Source organism: Equus przewalskii, chromosome 11 (assembly GCF_037783145.1).
Source record: "Equus przewalskii isolate Varuska chromosome 11, EquPr2, whole genome shotgun sequence".
In the NCBI taxonomy this organism is placed as follows: domain Eukaryota; kingdom Metazoa; phylum Chordata; class Mammalia; order Perissodactyla; family Equidae; genus Equus; species Equus przewalskii.
This window is the reverse complement of record NC_091841.1, coordinates 17573324-17575531: the sequence shown is the minus strand read 5'-3', so window position 1 is coordinate 17575531 and position 2208 is coordinate 17573324. Positions and strand designations below refer to the sequence as shown.

The following is a 2208-nucleotide window of genomic DNA, read 5'->3' as shown; positions in this document are numbered from 1 at the left end:
CTATGCATCTTTACTTTTCTCCTGACATATTGTTAATACAGCCAGAAAATCCTGAACTGGGGATTTTGGAGGGGTGGAGAGTCTGAACTTTTGTCCATATTCTGCTTATAACTAATTGTATATCCAGATGATGGTTTTTGGTGCAATTCTCATTTTGAGAGATGAAAAGAATTGGTATAAATTCTTAGGGCCAGAGAATTAATTACTTTTACTACATTTCCATTTGAAAAATGAAAGAAGGGGAGCAAATTTTTACAGTTACTTTTACATCTGAAATCTCATTCTAAGTGTAAATCTAGAAAATTTCATTATATAGTGAACAGATATACAGAAATCGCATATTATGAATAGACATCCTGGTAGTTTTTTGAGGAATAAAGCTAGACCATGAAGAAAATCCCACTTTTATTTATTCAAGTCACTTTCTTAATTTCATGAACACAAAAGCCTGGTTTTTATAGATGACTTTTTTCAGGACTCCTTTCACCAACTTGTTCTTAAGGCTATAGATTAAGGGGTTCAACGTGGGAATGCTCACTGTGTAGAATACTGAGGCTGTTTTGTCTGTGTCAAGGGAATGGTTAGAGCTTGGATGTAAATACATATAGATCAGGGTCCCAAAGAATGCGGTGAGTGCCAACATATGGGAGCCACATGTGGAGAAAGCCTTGTGCCTGCCCTCAGCTGAACACATCTTCAGGATGTCAGAAATAATATACATGTAGGAGACAAAGACAACCAGAAGGGAAGAAATGAACATGACACCAGCACAGGCAAGGATCCACAGCTGTTTGGCGTGAGGTTCTGAGTAAGTTAGCCTCAGGAGAGGCATGTCATCACAATAGAAATGATTAATGATATTGGAGTGACAATAAGAGAGGTGAAAAGTGAGGATGGCATGAAATACTGCAACCAGGAAGGTATAGCTGTAGGGGACAGCCACAAGCTGATTACAGATTAAATCATGGAGAGCAGAGGGTTAGAAATGGCCACATATCAGTCATAGGCCATGGAAGCCAAGAGCAAGCACTCAGCTGTCATGAAGGCCAGGAAACAGCCTAACTGAGCAGCACATGCATTGAAGGAGATTACATTTTGTGTGTACAAGAAATTCCTAAGCATTTTGGGTGTAATGACAGAAGAATAAAAGAAATCGACAGAAGCCAGGTTGCTAAGAAAGAAGTACATTGGTGTGTTAAGTCTTGTTTCTGTTCTAATGATTAGGATTAAACCTGATTGCCTACTACTGTGAAGAGGTAGATGGATAATAATATCACAAACAAGGGCATCTTCAACTCCTGATGATCTGTGAGGTCCATGAGAATAAATTCTGACCCCCGGGTATAATTTACCTGGGCCATGTGTCTTCAGTGTTTCTGGATAAAGAGAGAAGAATGAAGCTCTGCTTAATTAAATTAAATTTAAATCTTAATATCCTGAAAAACAATTTTATTGTTAATATGAACATGCTAATATTAAAATTATTTGGAGTCTGGGGATTGGACAAAGAACAAAAGAAGATATTTTGTGGGAAAGGCTTACATCCCTTGCCCAAATAAATTGCATTTATGAAGTTAAGAATTGTATGAGGACTCAGTCCACATTGTCTCTCTGATCAAAACTCTTGTGCATTATACAAAATTTCACATTAGTTTTCAAAACTTCAAAACTATTGTTTCTGTTGAAAAAAATCTTAACATTAGTAACATAAAGGAAAATGAATCTTCTGCAGTAACATCACTCTGACAGACGGGTCATCGAGCCTGTGTGATACAAAATAATACTGACAGTTATTGAAGGCTCTGTCTATTCAGCACTCATCATTTACTACAGAGAGGTCGCCATAGGTTGCTACACAATCTTTATGGTTGCATTAATAAGACACACACTGGGAATGGGTAACTTTATGAAAGGCATGATGACATGCTTTATAGGTGTTTATTTACTTCTTTTCTTACATGCCCATCTTACCAATGAGAGAGAGAATTCTGAGAGGTTAAGCACCTGTATTAAGCCCAGACAGCTAGTCTGCAGTACAGCTGTTATTCAAACTTGTGTTTTTCTGATGCAGGAGCTCACCCACTGTTATGTTCTCAATATACCCAATATATTTCATTGTTGCATGCCTAAATTTTTCCAACCATTTCTTGACACAGTGTTTCACAACATCTTTATATGTAAAAAATCAATTTACCTGATCAAATCCAA

At 37.1% G+C, this 2208-nt stretch overlaps 1 pseudogene; it reads right to left on the bottom strand.

Annotated features, from left to right (window-relative positions):
* Positions 1 to 418: 418 nt before the first annotated feature.
* LOC103540747 (olfactory receptor 8U9-like) lies at positions 419 to 1361 on the bottom strand (annotated as a pseudogene).
* Between the last annotated feature and the right edge of the window lie 847 nt (positions 1362 to 2208).